The 25228-nt window shown below is 42.2% G+C and overlaps 1 protein-coding gene across 3 annotated transcripts in view; it reads left to right on the top strand.

Annotated features, from left to right (window-relative positions):
* TTC29 (tetratricopeptide repeat domain 29) overlaps positions 1-25228 on the top strand; it is a 3626200-nt gene that overhangs the window by 404369 nt on the left and 3196603 nt on the right. The window lies entirely within an intron of this gene.

Genomic DNA, 25228 nt, shown 5'->3' with positions numbered 1-25228 from the left:
TCAGATGCCAGGAACAATTACTCAAGTGCATAATAAAAAACAGCATTTTTCCATGGAAAATTCAGATAATTTTTCATGAAACATGTTCACATTCCTATCAGCATTTGTTGCTGTTGGCCAACCTCCTACTTCAGAACTTAATACTCTAGACAGTTTCTGGTCAGTTCTGGTTAAATGTGTTAGTTTTACTTAAATGTGCAAATCAGCTTTACCAGAAATGTCCTGCAAATGTTCCTGAATTAAACCATTTGTAACATTATCTGAAATGTCAGGTAGTAGAACTCTATAGAGAGTCAGTTAGCATTACTACAGCTCTTGCAAACTCTTTATTCCATTTGATAGCTATAGGCTGGCAATATTATAGCCCATCTCTGAATTCTTGCAGCTCCCATTGTAAGCAAACCCTTATACTCACCAAACATTGTTAATCAAGGTTTATGTTTACTCAATAAAGCAAGCATGATGCACTTTAAAGCAGTACTAAAACTATAAAATTATAAATAGCAATAATTTAACTAATACTGATGGTAACCCCCAGATGTGTGGTAAAGAGGGAAAAAGCCCGAAGTGTGACCCAGCTGACCCAATTTTAACTCTGAGGGCTGAAAGACTCAAGGGGTTAAGATAAGAATAAGCAGCTTAATGAAAACTCCTAGAGATGTTTGTCTGTGTGTGTTGGGTGGGGGGTTAGTTAGTCACATGGGGATGGGTCCTTAAGGAAACCTTCAGTTCTCCACTTAATGAAGGCTTCATTTTGGGCCCATGGTTGAGTCCGAGGAATGACAACAGCAAGAGAGAGGCAAGTCACAAGGGTGATTTGAATCTCCAGGGGAGGTCCGATGGTGATATGCGAGCCCTTGGGCTGCCATTCAGGATGGTCTGCAGCATGGAAATGGTAAGTCACTCAGTGGGCACTTAGACTGCTGTGAAGGTTGATGGTCTGTAGATACCTGGGGGTCATACTGCTTACATGCTTGCTTAGCTATTGTCTTCTTCTATAGAGTTGGTGGTCACATTGCCACTGTTAGGGAATGAGTGGGTGAAACTCATGGGAGGAAGGCTGATGGTTGGCAGGCAAGGAGTTAAAAAACATAAAGGCAAAATATATAAATAAATAAATTAGTTTTAAGTGTTTTTCTGTATGAACATTTCAGGAGATCCATCCAGTATTATGTTCACAACAGACTTCTGTATCCCCCTCTGCTTGACATCATAATTTGAACAGTTTGACTAAGTAGTGTCTTAACAGTTTATGCTTTAGTTGGCTTAAAGCTCATGTCACCATTCATACCAGGATGGCAGTCTGCTTTAGGTTAACTGCCAGTGATACTCCTATTTCCTCTAATTCTTATTCTAGTAGAGAATTTCACTTTATCAATAACTTGAAGGATAAATTCAGTATGCCCATTATTGTCAATAGAACATTTAGACTATTCTGGGACAATTTTATTTGCAAATAGCATAATAGTGATTATACAAACATTATTTTAGCTTGCTTTTGGTTTTACCAATGAGATGTCAATTACATTTCTTTTTTCTGTGCAAGTTAAATCATTCATTCACTTTTTCACTCCACTTGCACTTTAAATGGATGTGAGTGACTTTGTAACTGAATGCTTAGAAGTGCCTGTTCTCTTTCTATAAGGACAGTAGGTTAACATACCACTATAAGAACCCAAGCTCAGGAAAACAGGACCCGGAAGCAAAATTAGAAGTAGATAATTAGCCTCTTTACAAGAGCTACTCAATCTTGTTTTGAAACTTTTTTATTGTAAAAACATAAAACTCAACCAAAATCCACCAAGCGCTTTCACTAGGGAAATCCGAGCTTTATTACTTGTTGGGTATTTCTTGAATAACATAGTTGGCATTTTCCTTCTAATCTCCTTTTCTTAAAAAAAAAAAATCTCTCTTTTCCTATTACTTTCCGTAGTGGAGTGTGTGTGGTTGCTTCACTTTTGTTCTAATGGCTGAAAAAGCTGACATTCCTTCTAAACCTTCTAAGGGCACTTCTGGATTTAAAAGATGCAAGAGGTTCAATAGGAAAATGAATTCTGATGGGCATGTTTCCTGTATGTACTGTCTAGGAGCAGTACATTTACAAGAGAACTGCTCTATTTGCCATGGTTTCTCTGCCAAAACTCTCAATGAGTGTAGAAACAAACTTATCTTGAAAGGTTTACTAAAAGTGGATTTTGAAGAGGACATTTCTGGGCTGAGGACCAAAGCCAGTTCGTCGTCGTCTTCCTCTTCTTCTAAGCATAAAAAGAGAGTACCTCCTTGGAACCACCTAAAAAAGTACTGAAACAGTCTTCAGTGTCAAAAGTTCCCTTGGCCCTGAATGGCAAAAAGGACTCTGCACCTATTAAATCCTTAGATTCAGCTCCAACTGTCTCAGCACTGAAAAGTGTATAAGTACTAGAGCATTCAGATTTGCCTCCCTTACCAAGGTGCAGATACTGTCTTTTCATCGACCCATTCAAGGACTGTCCACCAAGACCCTTTGTCAAACTGAGACCCCCCTAGGTCTCCTTTGACTTCCTCTGTTCGATCCACTAAGAGTCTCTTGGAATCAGAGATCATGAGACTGGTGGATCAGCACCTGACGGTCAGGGGATTATCTTCGGTTCCCAGCCAAGTCTACACTGGGACCAGTTCCATTACGACTCCACTCCATCTTCCTCCTCTAACTCCTATTGAGTCATTGGAGCCCACGGCACAGACCCATCAGGCTCAGACTGTCTCAATTCCATCAAGAACCTCTTCTCCAGAACAGAGGATTGCCTTGAGCTCTTCTGTTTTTTCGGAACCAGAGACCTTCCAAGGTTGAAACTTCTTGGCCAGTTCCGAAGGGCATGGATTGACTTCATTAAATTCAATAATTTTGGAGCCTTCCATGACCCTTGGTGCTTCGGCTGTTGGATCTACCCAAGCTTTGGGTTCGGGGGCTGCCTCCTCAGTGCAGTGTGGGACCATGGTTCTAGGCTCCCATCCCTCTATGGGAGGGCCGGCCTTCTGAATCATGGAGATGGCCTTGTCCATTGTGCACTCCCAGTCTCTGCCTTCCCTGTCAGCCTAAACCTCTACTCCCCCTCAACCAGAGCTTCCATCAGTTTCATCCCTAGGACAGAGGGCACAAAAGTCCCAGGAAAGGCCCACCTTAGTTATTTTATCTTCAAACACTTCCCCGGAACATCCCCCCAAGAAAGTACCTGTGAAGAAAAAGTGCAGGAGGAAGCACTTAGACTCCCTGGATGAGCCCTTCACTGAGAATACTGACTTTGATGAAGGGGAAGGTTCCCCGAGTCACCCCCTGATGAACGTTCCATTGGGGACATCCTGGAAATCCTGAAACAGAGGAGTGGCTGGTCTTCCCTGCAGCCATCTTTGGAGGAGTTGGTGTACTTGGAGGATTTTTGTGCCCAGCCCTCTACTCCTTGGATCTCTTCGCCCTCTGAGTTCATTAAACTGATCACACAGTGGGCATGGAAGATGCCTGACTCCATCAAACTGATCCCCAGGAGACTTGACTGGATCCCTGCTGCCCCCAAAGAAGAGCAACATTGGGCCAAGGGCAAACCCATAGACACCATGGTGATAGCAGCTGCCCCAAAGAAGGAACTTGCTCAGGAAACTCCTACTATCCATCTTCCTAACAAGGAGTCTAGAAACATGGATAGGTTTGGTAAGCATGTTTAGACTTCATCAACCTTCGCTCTTAGGTCTTTGAATTACATGTCCCACTTTACCAGGTTGCAGAGAGATCTGATTAAAGAACTGTCAGATACTCTCACAGGAGCAGTAGCTGCAGAGGTATGAGACATTTACCTCTCAGCTCACTACCCTGAAACCAATTTCCAACTTGCCCATGAGGCTAATAGCCCATGCAACTGAAGGGACGACAAGAGTTCAGGCATTGCCGTTAGGAGACACACCTGGATGCACTTGTGTGACTTTGCAGAACCATTCAAAGCATCATTCATCAATGCTCCATTTGACAGAGCATCTCTTTTTGGCCCTAAAGTAAAAGACACACTGGCCAGATGCGAGACGGATGGAAGACTCTTTCTGCCATAGGCGTATGCTTCTCCACTCTTCAACAGCCCTACTCCTACTCCTACTCCAGGAACCAAAGAAGTGGGAGGCTATGGTTTAAGAAATCCCAAGGGCTTTTCCAAGACTCATGGCAAAGACTTTCCCCAAGGCAGAGGTGAAAGTAATAATGGAAGATGCCACCCTAGAGGCAGAGGTGGCCCACAGAATCAGTAGTCCAGGGATTCTTTCTCTGGTACCTCCTACCTGCACTCCTGAATGGAGGCCCAATTGCTTTCCTCTGGAGGCAGTCGGGGGACAGCTGTCCCTCCTCCAGCCTGCCTGGCAACTAATTATGTCAGACAAATGTGTGCAGGGAATCATTTTCATAGGTTACAATATTCCACTTTCTTCAAGTCCAAACCCCCCAAAAAAGACTCCTGGATGGTCCACCCATTCATAGGGAAGCAGCAGTAGTGGAAATTCAAAAACTGCTTGAGAAAAAAAGTCATCCAAAAAGTCCCACCAGGCCAAATAGGATCTGGGTTTTACTCAAGATTCTTTTTAGTGCCCAAAAATATGTGACTGGAGACCCATTTTGGATCTCAGCCACTTCAACAAGGCAGTTCAGCAAACCAAATTTCAGATGGTCTTGGTGCAGTCTATACTTCAGACATGGAAAAAGATGGTTGGATGTGCTCTATAGATCTTCAGGATGCATATTACTACATAAAAATGTACAAATGCTCCAGAAGATTCTTGCGCTTCCAGCTGGGAGCCAGTCCTTTTCAGTTCAGAACACTACTCTTTGGACTCACCTCAGCCCCCAGGGTGGTCACCAAATGCATGTTGGTGGTAGCAGCTCATTTCAGGCTGCAAGGATTTAGTCTTTCCATACCTCGACGACTGGCTCCTTACCGCTACCACCAGGCGTCAGCTAGAACAGGAAAGAGATTACACACTGCATCTTTGTGCATCTCTAGGCATCTCAATAAACTATGAAAAGTCAAATTTACAACCTTTGCAATGGCTAGAATTCATCGGAGTCCAGCTGGATACAGTCGCAAATCTTGCTTCTCTCCCATTAGAAAGACTACAAAGGATCATATCTCAGGTCATCCAGATTATCCAGAGCAAAAGTGTTCCAGCCAGATTGGTCCTACAAACATTAGGCTCAATGGCAGCCTCAGCCACTCTGGTCCCTTTAGCCAGATATCACATGCAAATCCTACAATGTCTGCTAGTCTCCCAGTGGTGGTTTCTGATAGATCAGCCTATGTCACACCACATCTTGATTACCAATCGCTGCAAACAAGACCTGTCGTGGTGGCTCCACTCCAATGAGATTCTTTCAGGCCGTCCATTTACTTTCCACAGCCCCAAGCCATAGTGACCAAGGATGCTTCCTAGATGGGGTGGGGGAGAATTATCTGGGAAGGACAGTCCAAGGCACTTAGTCCCAACTGGAGGTCAATTTGCACATCAGTATCCTAGAGATGAGGGCAGTGCTCTTAGCATTGCAAGCATTTCAGGACGCCCTACTTCTAGGAACAGTAGCAATTCAGACAGACAACATTTCGGTAGTCTGTACATCAACAAACAAGGAGGAACCAAATCTTACCCACTTTGTCGAGAAGCCCTCAGAGTTTGGCAATGGACGATTTCTTCCAACCACTTTCTAACAGTAATGCATATTCTGGGGAGCTCCAACATGACAATGGACAAGCTGAGCCAGACTATTCTCATGGCTCATGAGTGGTCTCTCAATCCTGTGGTGACAAAGGAGATTTTTTTGTCACTGTGGCCAACCTTGCTGCAATCTGTTTGCGTCTCCTCTAAACAACAAGTGCAGCAATTACTTTGCCCTAATCCCCCCTCCAGGGGAGTCACCCACTGATGCTCTTCTCCATGACTGCCCCCTCCCCAGTCTTCTCTACAGCTTTCCCCCAACCCCTTTGATATTCCAGTTTCTAAGGAAAGCCAAGAGGTCGGCAAACACTATAATCTTCATTGCCCCATTTTGGCATTGGCAAGTTTGGTTTCCCTTCCTTTAGCCTCACCTTCTCCAGAAATCATGGATACTGGACCCAACTCGAGATCAGCTGTCTCATCAAGAGGGAATGGTTCATCTGAATCTCCATCATGTCAAGTTCACTGCATGGCTTCTCCAATTCCCATGATTGCCTGGCATTCTTCCCTTTCCTCTCCCGTCCACCAAATCATTGTGGCCCATCTTAAACCTTCTGCTAGGAAACTGTATCAGAGTAAATGGGAAAAATTTGCAAGATGAGCTCTCAAAAATTAACTTGACCCTTGTACGATCCCTTCTTTAGCTTCCACAATTAAAGTCCATCTTGTTGCAATTTCTAATTTCCATATGGGTTTTGAAGGGTCATCTCTGATGGTCACATAAACTTTGTAAAGCCTGTTTAAAGGGAGCCCTAATGTTAAGACCTCGTCTTAAAGAGCCCATTACTCCATAGGATCCAATGCTAATCCCTTACTTGTTCCCCTTTCGAACCATCAGCTACATGTGACTTAAAGTTTCTGACTTGGAAAATTTCATTCTTAGTGGCCATCATATCTGCCAGAAGAGTATCTGAAATTGTCATGCAAACCACCCAACATAATATTTTACAAAGACAGGGTCTCCCTTAGGACCAATCCATAGTCTCAGAATCTAATCTAATACCAATCAAACACTGCAACTACCGGTCTATTTTCATAAGTTTTCCAATAAAGGGGAGTAGTCCCTAAATTTATTAGACATCCACAGACAACTAAGATTTTATCTTCACAGAACAAAGGATTTCATAAAATCTGACCCAACTATTTGTGGCGGCTTCCTCACTTTCTTTAGGTAACCCAGTTACCAAGGTTACCTTGGCTAAATGGCTCAGAGATTGTATTATGTTTGTGTGTCATTCTAAAGGACTTTACCTTCCATGTCCAGTCAAAGCCCACTCAATTAGAGCTGTGGCAACTTCTGCAGTTTATCATGCCAGAGCTTCTGAGGACATTTGTGCAGTAGCCACGTGGTCGTCTCCTCATATCTTTAACGTTATATGGCAGAATGACATATCTCCCCAACTACCTGTCTCCATAGGGGTTTCCCAAGGATTCATCCTTAGACCCCTACTCTTCTCTGTTTACACCAATAATCTAGCCTCTGCCACCAAACATGGCACACTCGTACAATACGCAGATGACTCGACCATCATCTGCTCAGCCCAGTCCCTACCCAAACTGCAAAAAGTCACACAGGAAGCCTTTTCCATCCGATGCCCAATTAATACTCAACCCAAACAAAACTAAACTACTCATCTTCCAACCCAACAAACATACTCAAAACAACTCTCACTTTAACATCACAGCAAAAGACAACACCACTATATACCCAACTGAACACACCAAATTGCTAGGAGTGGAAATAGACAATAAACTAAAATTTGACATTCACATATCCATGACCATAAAAAAGTCCACAAAAAACTAGGAGCGTTATACAGAAATAAGCAATTTCTCACCAAAGCAGCAAAGATTTCAATAGCAAATTCCCACCTTATCTCCACCCTACTTTATGCCTATCCAATATATACCAACCTAAGGCAATGTGATCTAAACAACAAAATCACCAAATTCGCCACAGGGGCATCCTACCGTAGTCACCACTGTCTCTCACTTGCTGAACTGGGCTGGCTTGAACTCCCTCACCTCCTTCAGTGGTATCAATTCTCACTCGCCCACAAACTAGTAAACCATCCACTAAATGTCCCATCCTTCCAGAATCTACTCCAACCCTATCGCACCACCAGACCACTAAGATCCAGCAACAAAAATCACTTGCAGATCACTAAAGCCAGTAACTCTGCTGGTAAAGCACTATTCTCTTGCGTAATATTATGGAACTCACTTCCACCCACAATTACCTCCATACCGTCATGCATCCACTTCAAAACTTTACTAAAAGCGCACCTAAAAACATGCTGGCTATGCCCTTGCAGCTCCCACTCTAATATCATCCATCCCATCCAACCACTACCTTTCTTTCTACTCCACTAACTACCTTGATTATAGCAAGCTCAGATGCTCATAAGCCTAGTACTTATTATACAGCAGGATCTTCTCATTGTAACATTTGTTAATGTCTGTTATGTACTTCACAGATAAAGATTCTAGTTGTCTACTGATGTACTATGTTCTTCATCTGTAAATATGTTGTAAGTAATTGCTATGTTAAATTGTTAATCGCTATGTAATCCAATGTAACTACTGTCTGTTTATTTTACTGTGGAGCTTTTCTACCCGGGCCTCCGCTGAAAATGCACCTACGTCCAGTCGGACACTCCCGGTCAACAAATTTAAATAAATAAATAAAATAAATAAATTAACACTCATTACAAATTGGATCAGGTCTGTAGGGGAATGGGGATCATGTGGTTCCATGATGCTTAGGAATATTCTTCCTTGAGGCTTCCCAAGATTCAGGTAGCTGGGGACTCTGTCCCACAGTCAAGGATTACATGAAGATTGACAATATCAGATAAAGAAGTTATGTCTTACCATAATGTTCCATCTGTGTTGTCGATCTTCACTAATCCTTGACATTCCCTCCTCTCTTCCCCCAGCCTGAGACTCTTAGTGAATTGAATTCTCCCAGGACTGGCTTCATAATAAAGGCACATATCTGGTCTCTTCTTCTTATTTACTATTTCTGCCACTGTTTTAGGCAAACTCGATCTGAGGTAATTTAGAGAGGAGCATTATGGGTAGAGCCTAGCTTGAGAGTTTAGAAGGAGCAAGATGAAGTAAACAGCCGAGTCAGTTCTAAGGCTCAGAACTGAGCCCACAGTCGAGGGTTAGTGAAGATTGGCAACACAGATGGAAAATTATGGTAAGACACAACTTTTTCCTACTGATATTCTTGCAGCTTTAAATATTGACAGGGATTCATAAAGGTTACAACGAAGTGTAGACTACATGTACACTTAATGTAACCTTTCTAAAAGATATAATAATACTATTGAATATGTATTGTGTATACTTAAGTCTTGGGAGATGGTTTGGGAAGAGCAGGTCGGGTGGTGATTACATCCTTTGTTGTTAAAGAGAACAAAGGACAGAGCTTTCCTTAGAACCTTGATTTCCATTTTTGGAACAAGCGTAAGTCTGTGCAAGGATCCATTGCTGCTAAGTGGGACACTTTTTAGATATGTGTTAAAAGATTACTACTGGGAGAGGAAGTGATAGATAGAACACCATACAAAGCAAAATTAGAATACTGTACTTGTGTAAAGTTAGATAGCTATAGGAAGATTATGAGGGGGAGGGATTGTCTACAACAGGACCTTATGATACAACTTAATATAGTTAAGCAGGAAAGCCAAGCTCTCTGCCAATTCACTATTATGTGTACAATAGTAGACTATGAGTAAGCTCTTTTGGGTTTATCATCTTAAATTTGTCAAACTCCTGGCATGTTGTTCAAAAGAAAAAACATTGTGCACAAAACATCAGCTTTCTTTATGATTTTCAAGGATATCCTAAATGCTCTGAAGATATTTAATAAAATTATTTTTGATTTTGGTAAAATCCTGTATTCTTGTCCAGGTAACAAACAGCCTAAACAGACATTTTTTTACTGATCTAACATTTCCTTTATTAAGCACACAAAAAATGGCTAACCTCAATAAGGCCATTACTGTTGGAAGAGATTTACCAAGTAATTGATGCCTTGAGGGTGGGGAAAGCTTCCTGGACCCAATGGCATACGAATTAGCATTTAGAAACACTTTAAAATTAAATTTGAGGAGATTCTCCTTGACTTATTTGAGGATTATATTGCCCAGGGATTACTACGCTATTCTGTGCCCATCATTACATTTCTTAAGGAGGGCAAAGACTTGCTTATCGTAGTAGCTATAGAGTAATTTCCATCTTACCATCTGAAACCAAGATCTTGGTTAGGTTCCATACAGGTTAATTGGAAGGATGCATTCATGACCTGATGCAGATCTGTCAGCATGGGTTTATGAAACCACATTGAGGCAGTCCTGATCTGTTGTATCTTTTTTATAATATTTAGAAAATAGGCCATTCCCAACTCTCTACAACTGTAATCTTATTTATCAACTATGATAAAGCTTTTGATTATGTTTACTGGGATTTTCTGTGGTCTGCCCTCAAATGTTTTGGCATTACAAGAGACTTTATCTCTTTATGGCTTCATGCCAGCTCCTCTTTGCACAAGCCCTGTCACAAGTTATTACAATTATGTGTCTATTAAACCTGTTTTGAAAAATAGATAGTTTTTTATATTTTTATATTGATTATGTTTTAATGTTAGTCAGCCATTTTTCATTGGGCTTAATGTTTAGGCTTGCATTGTATGTGTTTGCACTATACTCTAGATGTCTAAGTATAGTTATTATTGTTGCTCCATACATCTGGAAATCTATATGTATGTATTTTTTCCCTTTTTAGTTTCAACTTAGTAGTAGTGAGGTTCTATGTGCTAAATAGTTTTAGTGTGTTTTAAACTTTATATAGCAGTGAATCCATAGACAGGTGGACAAGCACTTGTATCTATAAAACTGGATGCTTCATTAATTGTTTAATTGATGTGCATTAAATGCTTGATTGAATTTCATCCAGTGTATATAAACTCCCTGGTTTTTTGACTAAATAGATCTGAAGAAGCGTGTGTTACAGCACGCAAAAGCGCTTATCCTTTTGTATCTGCAGTGTTCTAATAAAGAGATTTTAACTTTTGAAGCGGTGGACTGTGCATTTCATACCAGATTTTAGCTTGGAAGTTCTGCTGTGGTGAGCATTCCAGTGTTTTTTCTCCATATTTTTGACTGTTTTCTGTGGAGGCTCACAGCGTGGTGTGGTTTTGTTTTTTCTGTTTGCTGTTCTTGTAACCACATACCACTCACCATGGCTAATGTTTCACTGGAACTTGATTACAATCCAGAGGCGAGGGTGAGTCCTGTTGACAAATGGAATCAATTGATGCATCATACAGTGAACCCTTTATTGACCTTGGATCTCCAGGTTCCTTCTATTGATCGAGTGACTGAAAAGGTGATGGATATCGAACATTTCAGTGTGTTGCACAAACAGCTAGAGAGTGACCTTTTTAAATATCAACGTTATGTGTGGCAACGCAAACACCTTGAGGCATGCATGCACTTTAAGATTGTACCTAGGGGCATGCATGTCCTTTGCATGCCCACTTATGGGGCAAGCTACCCCATGCTTCTAAAACAATGGCAAGATCTTAATTTGGATCTAAGTAATAAGTACATGCAACTTATTATTAATTATTTCACTCCGCTTGAGAATGAACTAAGATCCAAAATTGAACAATTAAATAAAGAAATCAATGAACGTTTCAAGCACGATGTGTGCATGAATAAATTAGACCATCTTTATACCCAAGTACGAGCTTTCAGTGATAAACTACAGTTGGGGAAACACCGCAAGTTGCAGAGAGACTTCCGCGATTTTTCTACAGGGAAATGTGTTCATTTGGCCAAGGTTTGCCTCCTCAGGTCAAAGAGACGAGAGGGCTCCTCCCCTCTCTACCTCAACGGACGTAACAGTTACTGAAACTATTCATGCTACATCCTCGGATATCCAGCATGAGATTTTTGCCTCCAGCAGCAGCTCTGATGCCGTTTTCACTGCACCACCAGAGGATATACCCAGCGTTGGCTGTGAGAACTCTCTTTCTACACCGCTCCCTAATCAGGAAGCCTATAAGAATTTAGCCATATTTAAACAGGCTGGAGCCGTACCCAAAACTCTGCCTTCTAAAGAGGATACCAACCAGCGTTTTTTACCCTACCCCATAAAGAAAAATGGAGTAAGCAGAGGGCGTTTAAACAGCTGGGACAAAAGGAAAAGAAAACATTCGGAAGAGGGGTTTCAGTACAGACAACGTCGCAAGCAATAGATTGTCTATTTTTTAATTTATCCAGGTTAGTACTCTCTCCTTCGGATGTGTCTCTTTTGAACAAAGGGCTTACGTTTATACCATCTCAGGGGAGCAATTTACATGAATTATTTGTGGGCATTAGACTTTTTGCGAGAAAAGTAGCATTGAAGTTAATGTTTGACAGTAATGAGAGCTCTATTTCTAGCTTGCATAATGATGTTCGAACTTTTAAAGCCAAAAGTGTTTTTTCACCCCCCCCTTCCTACTCACATAGAGTGTTTTGTCAGGCTTTGTGAGAATGATCTGTATGAATACTTTTATAGTAACAAAAAGAAATGTACCTATTATAACATGAGCACTAATGAAAGGTCATCACTGAAATTCTTGACAGAAAATGAATCAATATGTATCAGGCCTGTTGACAAAGGTGGGGGATTGGTACTGTTTGATACTGACCACTATGTTTCTCTCATGTTAGAAATGCGTAGTGATGATAAAACTTATGTGCTAATATCTATGGAAGTTCTACAGGAGTTCCATAAAATGATAGATGATTGTTTGTTTGACATGCTAATGTGTAAGCAATTTAGTAAGGATTTATTTGATTATTTTCATAAAGAATATGTGTGTGTGCCTACGATTAAGGGCCTTCCCAAGATGCACAAGAACACCTACCCTCCACCCATGCGCCCGATTGTTTCAGGGGATGGATGGGCTACAGACAACATCTCTGTCTTCTTGGAGAAGACCCTTCGACCCATAGTGGCCAATATACCTACCATTTTGAAGGACACCTACAGAGGCTTTAGAAGAGACTGATATAGCTCTTGAGATAGGAAGGCATTTATTAATTACCCTTGATGTGAAAAACCTTTTTACTTGTATCCCTAATGAGGCAGGAATACAAGCCATAAGGGAACTTATGCTTATAAATACCACCTTCAGTAATGATAAACAGATCCTCATCTGTCAACTTTTGGACCTAGTGTGGTCTTACAATGTATTTTCTTTTAAAGGTCTGATTTACCACCAGAAATGGGGAGTGGCAATGGGCACCTCGTGTGCCAACACCTATGCCAATCTGGTGGTGCATCACTGGGAGACACAACATATGTTCAACCATGATTCATTTCATAAAGTAGTCATCTACAGGAGATTTGTAGATGACATACTAATTGTATGGGATGGGTCTAAAAGTGAGTTTATAGATTTCCTTATGTACCTTGAGGGCACCAGTGATTTTCTTAGATTTACACTAGAGACTTCCCACACAGAGATTAATTTTCTGGATATTACTTTGTCCATACAAGGAGGCAAGTTATGTCAACTTTATACAGGAAAAAATGTTGGAAAAATACGCTTTTATTATTCAACAGTATGCATCCTAGGCATACGTTTCCTGGGATTGTGAGAAGCCAGTTTACAAGAATAGCAAGGTTATGCAAGAATCAACCAGATAGACAGAAGGAATCAGATCTGTTGGAAGATCTATTCTTGCAAAGGGGCTATGACTTCAATATGGTGACAAGGATTAGATCTGAAATCTTGAATGAGGATAGACCCACTGTACCTAGCAACACATATAGTTGTCATTCGAAGAAAATGGTCAAAGACATTAGAGATGATGTTAGGATTACAATTACTTATACTAATGACAATAAGGCATTGAAAAACATCATATGTAATAACATTGACTGTAGATGATCAGACTAGGAAATTAGTGGGTGATAAACCTAAATTTGCTTATAGAAATCATAAGAACTTAAAAAGATTGTTGTGCCATAACCCTAAGGTTGACATTGATCCTGTATTGAACATCGCCTGTAAGTTAGGCACATATCCATGTAGGAAGTGTAATATGTGTAAGTATATAACTGATGATCAAGTGTTTGTGCATCCTCAGTTCAAATATACATTTACGCCCAGGTTTTATGCCTCCTGTGACACGGAAAGCGTCATATACTTAGCAACATGTAATACTTGTCATGCATTCTATGTAGGACTCAGTAAGAGAAAGTTGAAACAAAGAATGTACAACCATTTGTATGATATTAAACAGCATAGGGAACAGAATGCATTGGCAAGACATCTTATAACCTATCCTGATCATTTTTTCAAATTCAGAGTCCTACAAATAGTTAAGTGCAGCAGTAGAGGGGGTGATCATATGAATCTATTAGAGAATGTTGAATTACAGTGGATTTTTAGATTAAGGGCCCACTTACCCCCAGGCATCAACAATTATGTGTCTATTAAACCTGTTTTGAAAAATAGATAGTTTTTTATATTTTTATATTGATTATGTTTTAATGTTAGTCAGCCATTTTTCATTGGGCTTAATGTTTAGGCTTGCATTGTATGTGTTTGCACTATACTCTAGATGTCCAAGTATAGTTATTATTGTTGCTCCATACATCTGGAAATCTATATTTATGTATTTTTTCCCTTTTTAGTTTCAACTTAGTAGTAGTGAGGTTTTATGTGCTAAATAGTTTTAGTGTGTTTTAAACTTTATATAGCAGTGAATCCATAGACAGGTGGACAAGCACGTGTATCTTTAAAACTGGATGTTTCATTAATTGTTTAATTGATGTGCATTAAATGCTTGATTGAATTTCATCCAGTGTATATAAACTCCCTGTTTTTTTGACTAAATAGATCTGAAGAAGCGTGTGTTACAGCACGCGAAAGCGCTTATCCTTTTGTGTCTGCAGTGTTCTAATAAAGAGATTTTAACTTTTGAAGCGGTGGACTGTGCATTTCATACCAGCTTTTAGCTTGGAAGTTCTGCTGTGGTGAGCATTCCAGTGTTTTTTCTCCATATTTTTGACTGTTTTCTCTGGAGGCTCACAGCGTGGTGTGGTTTTGTTTTTTCTGTTCTATATGTGTACAATAGTAGACTATGAGTAAGTTCTTTTGGGTTTATCATCTTAAATTTGTCAAACTCCTGGCATGTTGTTCAAAAGAAAAAACATTGTGCACAAAACATCAGCTTTCTTTATGATTTTCAAGGATATCCTAAATGCTCTGAAGATATTTAATAAAATTATTTTTGATTTTGGTAAAATCCTGTATTCTTGTCCAGGTAACAAACAGCCTAAACAGACATTTTTTTACTGATCTAACATTTCCTTTATTAAGCACACAAAAAATGGCTAACCTCAATAAGGCCATTACTGTTGGAAGAGATTTACCAAGTAATTGATGCCTTGAGGGTGGGGAAAGCTTCCTGGACCCAATGGCATACGAATTAGCATTTAGAAACACTTTAAAATTAAATTTGAGGAGATTCTCCTTGACTTATTTGAGGATTATATTGCCCAGGGATTACTACGCTATTCTGTGCCCATCATTACATTTCTTAAGGAGGGCAAAGACTTGCTTATCGTAGTAGCTATAGAGTAATTTCCATCTTACCATCTGAAACCAAGATCTTGGTTAGGTTCCATACAGGTTAATTGGAAGGATGCATTCATGACCTGATGCAGATCTGTCAGCATGGGTTTATGAAACCACATTGAGGCAGTCCTGATCTGTTGTATCTTTTTTATAATATTTAGAAAATAGGCCATTCCCAACTCTCTACAACTGTAATCTTATTTATCAACTATGATAAAGCTTTTGATTATGTTTACTGGGATTTTCTGTGGTCTGCCCTCAAATGTTTTGGCATTACAAGAGACTTTATCTCTTTATGGCTTCATGCCAGCTCCTCTTTGCTCAAGCCCTGTCACAAGTTATTACTGGTGGCTGGTGATCAGATTCATTCTTCTGATGCAGGACATATTCCAAGCCTGCTGTTTGTCTCTCAGTATGGTTTTCCTTGGCAGTAGAATCATTAAGTATCTTCATAAAACATTCAGAATGGGGTTAACTGTAACTGACAGTAAAGTGATTGCTGATGTGGTTTGTAGGTTACTGTGTCCAATGGCTCTCCCAACCAACTACCTCTCTTCCTGTGATATTTGAGATACATTATCAAGTTTGAAAGTATACTGGGATAAGAGATGAATGCTGTGTGTGCCATGCTGATGCCTTTGATACTGAAATCTGGAATAAGATGTGATACATGACACCAGTATTTATGCATTAGAATTGGGCCCTCTTTTAATACCCTCAATATTGAATTATTAATATATTTCATCCCCTACTTCTCCATTAGCACACAGGAAGATTTGGGACATGGGGAGGTGGCAAACCGAAGTTTCCAAAATGTCTCAGAGACATCAGAATTACAACCACAGGTACCTGCTTATAAGACAGGATATGGAACAGTGACAAGTATCAGGTGGGTAGTAAGACCATATTTTGGCTTCAGTGGGTTGCAAAGGATATTATTTTCTGAAGCAGCTTAGACATGTGGCCTGATTATGCCCCTCTCTCCTTTAACTATTGCAATTCATTGCACTCTGTACTTAATGTTTAATAGTGGCAGCATCTCCAGCTCCTGACTGCCAGTAGGGGCACTTCCCATACTATGACCAGTTTCATTCAACAGCTTAAATTCTGTCCAGATTTCAAACTCCTGTGTAGACATGCATTCTCAGCCATTTATAATTCTATTGAAGCTGTACTTGAAGACTTTCAGGTCTTTAATAATAATTGTCCTAAGTAACAGCAGGTACTTCATACAGCTGTCACAGAGACAGAGTAGTATAAAGCTTATGTTTCGAGAAAGAACAAAAATTCTGCACCTGCTTTTTTAACTCATTTCAAGGTAATGCATATCTGGCAACTATTTCCTACTAAATGTGTTGAGACAGTAGGCAACCAAATTGTGTTGGAGGTTCAACTAAAGGATACAGATTATTTTTATATAGTTTGGATGTGTCCAGACAGTTATAGACTTTGGAGTATAATGCACTTAGCTGTATCTCTGAAAGTCATTCCTTTTCTTGATTATATGAAATTCTGGGACTTTGGGCATTTCGAATGAAAAATATAAACTAAATAGTGTGGTATTCATTTGGTTTACTATATCTTGCTAATATAATCCCTGCAACCATATTGTAATACTGGAAGAATATCCCTGCAGACTAATATACCAGTGTAGAAAATTCATCTCATTAAACCATTTTCATATTCATCCCAGGGAAGAAAACAAAAATGCAGTATTTTTAACATTATCAACTATAAAGACAATGTGAAAGATACAACAGTATGATGTTAAGTTGTCAATCTCGCCTTCATTCTTGCTGGATGGGTTCGGAGCCGAACCTCGGCTCCGACTCGGCCTATTACTAAAGCTCGAGAGCTATTTTTACCGGCTTGAGGCTATCCTATGTCCCATAATGCTAGGTGTGATATACCCAGATCTCGTTTGCTGCTTCAGCTACGAGGTTGCGTCTTTTTGCCAGCTCAGGCTGTATTCATTTTTTTTCTTGGTTTTAGTCAGCTTTTTGGGTTAAAATATTAGCGATAGTGTTTTATAGTTGCTACCCTTTAGATCCCTGTTTAGGATTCCCTTTCAGGTAGTTTTTGATACAGTTTTTTCCCCTCACCTAATAGTTAGGCCCTTTGCCAACCCTCTTCCATACTTTTTGTCTGTAGTTGTATGTGTGTGCCTAGTTAGATTGTATTAATAAGTGTGGGGTTTTGTTATATTATTCTGGTCTGTTACAACCTTTTTGTGTGTGTGTGTTTGGCTGATTGTGTCTAGTCCTCCCTTAGTCGTCCTAGTCTGCCAGTCATCTTTTTTCAGGATGTCTAAGGACACTAAGGTCTCGGGCTTCAAGAAGTGTGACTCGTGCTGTCAGAAGATGTCTCTGACAGACAGTCACACTTCTTGGGCCCTCTGCACCTGTAGGACTCTTGTTCTGTCTGCCATGCGTTCAGTCCAAGAGTCCTGCAGGAACGCAGAAACATACTTATTTTGAGAGGCTTGTTAAAGCCTGAAGGTTCCCCGGCTAAGCCTTCATCGGGTAAACCTTCTAAGCCCGGCAAACCCTTGGCTCCATGTTTGGAGCAGTCGCTGAGCGGTGCTACTACTACCATGGCATCGGTTCCGGCCAGAACCGATGATTCAAGGCCTCAGTCGGAGCCGTCTTCGAGGAAGAAGTATTCCAGGTCTCCTTCCCTGGAATTGGTCCATTTGGCTCCAAAGTCTCCCTTGTTATCAGAGCGGAGTCACAGGTCCCATTCCTCTCGGTCTTCCAGGCTGTCGGACCAGGACCTCGAGAGGGTGGTTAGACTACTTAAGTCGCAGGCACTGGTGCAAATGTTGCATAGCCCTCCTCATCAGGCAGTGGCTTTCACTACTCCCTCTTTGACTCCTCCTCCTACTCTTCCCATGAGTTCGGAGCCGGAGATTGTAAGGGTCGGGACCGTCGGAACGTCAGAGCCGATAACCACACCTTTTGGCTCCCTCGTCGGCTCCGATCTCTTCCTTGGTTCCATCCTTGGAGGGATCAGGGTGCCGTGACTCTCTCGTTGGCTCTGAGGGGGCGAGTGGCATCGGACCCTTGTCCGACCCCATTCTCCCTCTTGGAGCTTCGTCGCAGGAGAGTTCGGCACCGACATTGGCCTCGGAGCCATCTCTCTTGGTGCCGGGAGGAGTCCTTGTCTCTTCGGAGCGGGGACCCCCTTCCCTGCCTGATAGCGGCGCCTTTGAGGTCATGAGGAGTGTGCTGGCCCCTGTGCGTGCTCCACGGTCGGCTTCTCCCTCTATGGTGCCTGCTTCAGTCTCTACCCGCTCACTCGATCCCGAGCGTGGAGAACCGACGCTACAGGTAGCCCCATTGGGCATATCCTCCTCTTCCGAGGCCTCCCCTGATCCTTCAGGGGAGCCCCCTCGAAATGGAAAATGCAAGAGGAAGCATGTAGACTCCCCTGAGTCAGTCACATCAGACACTGACTTTGATGACTCAGAAGGGTCCCCAAGGTCCCCCTCTGAGGATGTCTCATTTTCTGACATCCTGGAGATTAAGCAGAGGGGAAACTGGTCTGCCCTTAACCCTTCTGAGGACGAGTCTGTGTACCTGGATGCGTTCGGTCCTAGCCCTTCCACCTCCTGGGTGTCTCCGCCTTTCGACCCTCTCATGGATGTGGTGGTTCGAAAGGCGTAGATGGCTCCAGATACTATGGAACCAACTCCCCGGAGGCCTACAAAATTTATTACAGCCCCTTCTGACAAGCAGTTTCTAACTAAGGGTGTCCCTGTTGATGCCATGGTGGTGGTGGCAGCCACTAAAAAGGAGTTGGCTGACCCTTCATTACCTGTCCATCCTCCTAATAAGGAATCTAGGACTATGGACAGGTATGGCAAGCGGATGTTTTCCTCAGCGACCTTTGCTATGCGGTTGCTGAATTATTTGTGCCATTTCACCCGTCTCCAGAGAGACCTTCTCAAAGAACTGGGTGATACCTTACAGGACCCATCAGCTGCGGGGTCTCAGGAAAAGATCAACTCCCAGCTGGGGACCCTAAACTCTATTGTCAACTCCTCCATGTCGCTCATTTCCTATGCAGCCGATGGAGCGAGTAGGGCTGCAGGCATGGGTGTCGCTCTAAGGAAACACGCCTGAATGCGACTTTGCAATTTTGCTGACCCCTTCAAGGTGTCCTTCACTAACACCCCCTTTGATGGTTCTGCATTGTTTGGACCTCAAGTGAAGGATACATTGACCAGGTGCGAGCAGGAAGGCAAGACTCTCTCTGCCGTAGGTGTCCATTTTTCTACCCCTTCTAGACCATACCCTAAGGGTCAGAAATGTGGGAAAATGTGGTTCCGCAAACCTCAAGGAGTACTGCCTGATGCACGTGGTGAGCTTCCCTCCAGAGGCAGAGGAGGGAACAATAACAGACACCACCCAAGGGGCAGGGGGGGTCCGCAGAATCAGGGTAGTAGAGAATCCTTCTCTGACAAACCCTTCCAGCACCCCTGAGGAGCTGCCCGGCTGTCCAACTTCTGAGGCAGTCAGGGGAAGACTATCACTGTACCCAGAAGCCTGGCATTCCCTCACACAAGACAATTGGGTACGGTCGATCATATCAGAGGGTTACAAAATCCCCTTTATTCATACCCCTCAACCGCCAAAAGGGCCCCTTCCAGATGTTCCACCTGGTCTAAAGGATCAAGCAGCATTAGAAATTTCAAAGCTGCTAGAAAAAAGAGCCATCCAACCAGTCCCAGCAGACCAACAAGGATCCGGAGTCTACTCCAAGTTCTTTTTGGTACCAAAAAAGACAGGGGACTGGAGACCTATTTTGGATCTCAGCAGGCTGAACAAGTCTGTTCAAAGAATGAAATTCCGGATGGTCACGCTTCAGTCCATTCTACCCTTCCTGGGTCAGGACAATTAGATGTGCTCTATAGGCCGTCAGGATGCATACTATCATATCAAAATGAACAGGCGGTCCAGGAGGTTTCTCCACTTCCGGATGGGAGCCAGTCACTACCAATTCAGAGCCCTGCCCTTTGGCCTCACCACAGCCCCTAGGGTGTTTACCAAATGCATGTCAGCGGTTGTGGCTCACTTGAGACGAAAAGGATTCCAGGTGTTTCCATACTTAGATGACTGGCTCCTTACTGCCACCACCAAGCGTCAGCTACTCCATTCCAGAGATTATACCCTCCTAATTTACAATGAGCTAGGTATCTCTATAAACTCTGAAAAGTCTGCCTTGTCACCTTGTCAGTCTATTACCTTCATAGGTGCCGTTTTAAACACTGTCGAACTGTCCGCAAAACTGTACAAAGGGTTTCAGACATTCGAGGTCATGTTCAAATCCTACTACAAGAGAGCAGAGTCCAGGCCAGATTTGTACTAAAAACCCTAGGTCTCATGGCAGCAGCTATCACATTACTTCCCCTAGCTCGTTTTCACATGTGGATCCTGAAATGGATGCTGTTTTCCCAGTGGTCCTTTCAACAGCTTCCAATGTCGCACAGCATTCTAATCACTCAGTCATGCAAAAGACACCTTTTGTGGTGGATGGTTTCCCCTCAGGTTCTTCACGGCAGACCCTTTGTCCTTCCTCCTCCCGTGGCTACTGTGACAACGGATGCCTCCCTGATCGGGTGGGGGGGGGGCATTTTCAGGGCAGGACAGTCCAGGGCACATGGCAGCCTTTTCGAAAGCCACCTGCACATAAATATCCTGGAAATGAGAGCGGTACTTTTAGCGTTGCAGGCCCTTCAAGACTCTCTACCCACCGGGACTATTGCAATTCAGACATACAATATGTCTGTAGTGTGGTACATCAACAAGCAGGGCGGAACCAGGTCCTACCCCCTATGTCAAGAAGCACTCTCAGACTGTGGCAGTGGGTGATCTCTTCTCAATGGTTTCTGATAGCAACGCATATCCCCGGGAAGTCCAACGTCATAGCGGACAGGCTGAGCAGAGCCATTCTCGTGCCCCACGAGTGGTCTAGTAGCGGAAAAAATCTTCAGGAGGTGGGGTCAGCCTTGCTGAGATCTTTTTGCTACCCCTCAAAACAGCAAGTGCCCAGACTTCTTCACCCTCTTCCCTCTCCCAGGTCTTCCCCCCAGAGACGCTCTAGTCCACTATTGCCCCCGGAGTCTTCTGTATGCCTTTCCCCCTTTTCCCTTAATTACTCAGCTAATCCAGAAAGCAACTGTTTTGAGATCCAGAATGATCCTTGTTGCCCCTTACTGGCCTCGACAAATTTGGTTTCCGTTCCTGCAACGTCATCTACTAGATCAACCCTGGCATCTGGACCCAGCGCCAGATCTTCTGACACATCAGTCAGGCGGGATGCATCAATCTCTCCAATCTCTCAACCTCACAGCTTGGTTACTCCACTTCCAACCCTAGTCAGGCTTCCCTCAATCTCTCATTCAGTTCGTGACATCATCCTCGCTTCGCACAAGTCTAACACCAGAAAGACTTATGCTAGCAAATGGAAGCGTTTCTCTGTTTGGGCAAGGGAAAAACAAGTTGACCCTTTTACAGCCCCTGTCCATACAGTCTTAGACTTTTTGGCAGAACTTTTTCAAATGGGATCTTCTTCGGTCACCATCAGAGTTCAGTTGGCAGCCATTGCGAATTTTCATGTTGGTTTGTCAGAGACTAGCATTATGTCGCACAAACTTTGTAAAGCCTTTCTAAAAGGAACCCTCTTAGTTAGGCCCCCGGTAAAAGATCCTCCCCCACCATTGGACCTAAATTTGGTGTTGTCTTCTTTAATTCTCCCTCCCTTTGAACCTGCGGCTTCCTGTTCATTAAAGTTGCTCTCTTGGAAAACTCTGTTTTTAGTAGCCATCACTTCAGCGAGAAGGGTATCAGAGCTTCAAGCCCTTTGTGTTCGCCCTCCTTACCTTGTTTTTCATAAAGATAGAGTGTCACTTAGGACTAATCCGTCCTTTTTACCCAAAGTACTCTCTGAAAAAAATCTGAATCAGACCATCGAACTTCCTGTTTTCTTCCCACTCTATACCAATAGGTCTGAACGGAAGTTACATTGTTTAGACGTTCACAGTCAATTATGCTTCTACCTGGATAGAACCAAGCAGACGAGGAAATCAGAACAGCTCTTCCTGTCTTGCGTGAAAGGGAAACAAGGCCTACCAGTTTCCAAAGTAACCTTGTCCAGGTGGTTGACCTCTGTTATCACGTTGATTTACCAATTGAGGCATAAAGAGCTCCCTATTAAGCCCAGAGCTCATTCAACCAGAGCATTAGCTTCTTCAGTAGCCTTTCAGGCAAGATTGCCAATGGATTCCATTTGTGCAGCAGCCACATGGGCCTCTCCTCATACCTTCATTTCTCATTACAAGCTGGACATGGCCTCTAGAAGTAGGGCTGATTTTGGTCCCACTGTACTCAAGAGTTTGTTCCATTGAGCCACCCAGGACTAAGGTGCTAGGGACGCTGTCCCATCCAGCAAGAATGAAGGCGAGATTGACAACTTAACATTGAGAAGTTATGTACTTACCATAACGTTCCATGTTAGTTGTCTTCTTCTCGCCTTCTTTCTTGCGTCCCACCCTCCATCCCCCTAGCCTGGCAAGACCGAGAGTATCTTCTGGGATGTGTTATCATCAGAGTTATCTCCTTGGCTACCTCTTTCCCTTTCTTGGTAACTCTTATAAGAGTTGTTTATACCTAGATGTGCAGAGGTAGATATATATATATATATATATATATATATATATATATATATATATATATTCTCTGTCATGGTGGGGACATGTATGTCCATAGTGTTAGCTATCAAACGAGATCTAGGTATATCACGCCTAGCATTATGGGACATAGGATAGCCTAGAGCCGGTAAAAATAGCTCTCGAGCTTTAGTAATAGGCCGAGTCGGAGCCAAGGTTCGGCTCCGAACCCATCCAGCAAGAAAGAAGGCGAGAAGAAGACAACTAACATGGAACGTTATGGTAAGTACATAACTTCTCATTCTATTATATATGAGACATGTTAAGAAACATGCATTAAATGGTAGTTTACTGCTGTTTTGGGACTGACTTGACCTTTGTGCAATAGAGCAAATGCAGAAGACTATGCTGTAGCTAAAGGCTTCTTCATAGGTTCATGGGCGATTACTAGGCTAACTGCTTAAGGTATCTTATAAGCCTAGCCAATATAACCTGGTTTTACCTATTATATGGCCCCTTGGACAAGAGAATGGCATAGATTTGTGCCTGTGCATTCAGTATCTTACAGATTGCCCCAGTCAGTAAGGGACATAGGCAGTACCCCAGATGTGAATTTGCAACTTCCTCATCCATTGATCCAAACTGCTTTTGAAGAATTGCATTTGAACTTTAAAGCTTCTATTTTGTAGAAAGTTTGTGCGCTAAGAATGATGTCTGTTTATACCTCCTATGTTAAGAGAGTTAAGCAGAAGTATGTGATCTTCCAGATCAGAATCTTTATTCAGGTCAATAAGTATAGAACCAGTTAAGTTGTCCTTATTTATGTTGAGTAAGATGTCATTGATTTGGATGTACAAAGCCATTTATTTGATCTGATGATGTCAATTTTCATTTTATTCTCACATATGGGTTCTGATCCGAACCCTTGGATCTGACTCTGCCGTTGCAACAGCTCATGTAAACCAAAAAGCTCTTGAGCACCCTACTCTATCCATAATGGTTCTCTCCTAATCACCTCCGATCTTGTTCGCTGCTTTGTGAAAACTTGGTCCTTCCATTAGCTTTTGAGCAGTTAAGTGAATTTTTGCTATTTGTTACAACCTTTTTCTTCACACTTTAATTAAACGTAAGCATATCTGTTTATATTCCCCTTTTGCTATCTAGCTTTTGCCTTTTTAACTTGTACTGACATACTTCTTATCTACTGTTGTTAGTCTTTCTCTGCCTACCCATTTTTTCCTTCTGATTGCTTCTCCTGTTCCCTACCCCATACTGCGGTACATTTAAACTGCTATTGTTAGTAGTTTTCTTTTTTCCCCTTCTTCTGCTTGTATCTTTTCCTTTCTTTTCAAAAAAAAAAAAAAAAAAAAGCACTGTCTTTAATTTAATTTTTTTTTTCAAGATGACTAAGAAAGCAGGTAAGCTGTCTAACTTCAAAAAGTGCTCTAAATGTGGTCACAAAATTCCCAAGCTGTCTAGCTTCAAAAAGTGCTATAAATGTGGTCACAAAATTCCCTTAAGTGACTCACATGATAGGTGTGTTTATTGTCTGGGCCCACTCCACCTACATGAAGAATGCAACATTTGTAGTGCGTTCAACCACTGTGCACTAGTTGAACACCATAATATGCTTATTTTAAAGGGTATGTTGCCTTTCTCTCTTTGGGAGACCATTTTGGCTCCTTTAAAAAACATAAGAAGAGTGATCTTTCTAAATTAGAACAGTCTAGCCCAGCTTCCTCCTTGTCCTCTCGAACTTCGGAGAAGGCAAGGAAGAGGCCTTGTTTTGTTTCACAGTTTCAGCTGGAGCATTCTCAAGAGGCCAAGTTGCACATAAATGTCCTGAAGATGAGAGGTGGTGCTATTAGCATTGCAAACCTTTCAGAATGCTCTCCCTTGCAGGACAATTGTGATTCAATTGGATAGCGTGTTGGTAGTCTGGTACAGTAACAAGCAAAGGGGAACCAGATCATATCCCTTATGCTGAGAGGCACTCAGAGTGTGGCAGTGGGCGATTTCGTCCAACCACTTTCTGATAGCAATGTACATTCCGGGAAAGTCAAATGTGACCATGTACCATCTGAATCAACAACTTGGTTCCAAAAACAAAATGTTACTAACAATAGAGAAACCCAAGCTCTCAGACGGTCAAATGTTGTAGTCCTATAATGTCTCTAAGGCATGGA

The sequence above is a fragment of the Protopterus annectens genome, chromosome 2.part1 (genome assembly GCF_019279795.1).
Source record: "Protopterus annectens isolate FY-2018-M chromosome 2.part1, PAN1.0, whole genome shotgun sequence".
Taxonomy (NCBI): domain Eukaryota; kingdom Metazoa; phylum Chordata; order Ceratodontiformes; family Protopteridae; genus Protopterus; species Protopterus annectens.
Note: the sequence above shows the minus strand (reverse complement) of the source record. Positions and strands in the feature narration are given on the sequence as shown.